Raw genomic sequence first — 1,754 nt, 5'->3', positions numbered from 1 at the left:
TATGATGGTGAAGAATGGGAAATGATTCTTCGATGCTCTAAATAATTTGGTTATCCGTATGCCTCGCGGCAGCGCAGAGGGCGAGAGCGGAAGACTCTGTGATCAACATTTTAGGAGGTTCCCGATTTAGTCCAATATAGTGAGTATTCTGACCGCAAGGCGAAGCGATTCCATTCCTTTTACTAACAGCTATCAAAACTTAGCTTGGAATGAGAGAATACTGGAAGCACAATATGAACAAACTACTTTTAAAAAGCTGAAAACTTTCTCCTTTTGACTCACTCAGGCCTGTTGGTCTAGGGGTATGATTCTCGCTTAGGGTGCGAGAGGTCCCGGGTTCAAATCCCGGACAGGCCCTTGAGCATCGTTTTTAAAACTGATCGATATTCCGCGCTGTAATCTCACAGCTACGTCACTACAAAGAGATGCACACAAATCACAATGACACGACGGTAGCTATACAGCTGCTGCACACAGTTCAACTGGAGAGGAAGGGGAAAACAAATTTAAAACATAATTCTCCTTATAACTGCACCACTGAATAAACCTTTTTTAACCGTCGGTATAAATAGTAATACATCACTAAATTATGTGCTTAAGCTCCAAATTTAATAATAAATTCTATTTTAAATAGAGAACGGCGGCCTGTTGGTCTAGGGGTATGATTCTCGCTTCGGGTGCGAGAGGTCCCGGGTTCAAATCCCGGACAGGCCCATGTCAGTTTATATGGTTCTTTCATGAAACTAATACGATCTTATGCTTACGGTAAGGCAGTTTCAGTAACGGTCTTGGCGTGAGAATAGATAAGTTAGAAACGAATGGGGAATGTATATCATTTCCCTCAATAGCTAATGATGTTTGCCAGTGCATTTTCTTCAGATTAAAATATTTAAATTTTAACTCTTCCAAAAATGCATATCCAATTTCCGGAATTTTAACAGCCCAATGACATAAGAAAATGTCTTGAACCACTATATATAATAAAACTATGTCCATTCCGAGTTACAGTTCCCCTTATGGCCTTTAAAATTGCAAGCACTTCTGCTGTAAAAATGGATGCAATAGAATTGATTTGTGGCTGAACAACACCTAGGTTATTGACCCCATAATGAAGTTAACTAAGATATTAAAAAGATATATACGTTTAAAAGGAGCTTCATAGAAGACCTATAAAAATATAATGTATATACATATACACATATTGTATATGACCTTAATTTTTTTTTGAGGGAGCCCGTCTCCCTGACAAACGTATATAGCCGCTGTAAATTACAGTCGTGCAAGAGAATCATTGCAAAGATGGCCGCTAATTGTTTCAATTTATGGCACTGAGTAAATATTTACATTGCTGAAATAAATACATTAATCATTATTCAGATAGTCTTCCTAGGTAGAAGAGTTAATTGAAGATATAACCAGAGTGCCTGCTACTATATTTACCTCTGTGATAAAAATGGCATCCAAAATGGCTGCCATGAAACATTTTGCTTGTTGACTGCAACTATGAAAGATAGAGACGTGAAATTTTTATGTATGTCAACATTTATAAGGGCAGGGAACCTGTTTCTACCATTTCCATTGGGCTATTATCAATATTACATTGGAAAGGGACCCCATAATACTATTGTAAAGTATACAAGCACAAGACTATAATGGAGTATAATAATAAAGTATCTTATCTTTGTTCGAACACTGTCTCATTGTCTTTTTTAAGCCTGACATGAATGCAAGATTTTAAAGATGAATGATGTCAC

General features: G+C 37.2%; 2 non-coding genes across 2 annotated transcripts; both read left to right on the top strand.

The window, feature by feature from the left end:
- Nucleotides 1–285: 285 nt before the first annotated feature.
- On the top strand, nt 286–357 carry Trnap-agg (transfer RNA proline (anticodon AGG)). Its single transcript has one exon. It is a non-coding gene; the product is annotated as a tRNA-Pro (tRNA).
- A 285-nt stretch (nt 358–642) lies between these two features.
- On the top strand, nt 643–714 carry Trnap-cgg (transfer RNA proline (anticodon CGG)). The gene has a single exon. It is a non-coding gene; the product is annotated as a tRNA-Pro (tRNA).
- The last annotated feature ends 1,040 nt before the right edge of the window (nt 715–1,754 follow it).

The sequence above is a fragment of the Macrobrachium nipponense genome, chromosome 13, assembly GCF_015104395.2.
Source record: "Macrobrachium nipponense isolate FS-2020 chromosome 13, ASM1510439v2, whole genome shotgun sequence".
NCBI lineage: Eukaryota > Metazoa > Arthropoda > Malacostraca > Decapoda > Palaemonidae > Macrobrachium > Macrobrachium nipponense.
This window is presented reverse-complemented; position numbering and strand designations above follow the sequence as displayed.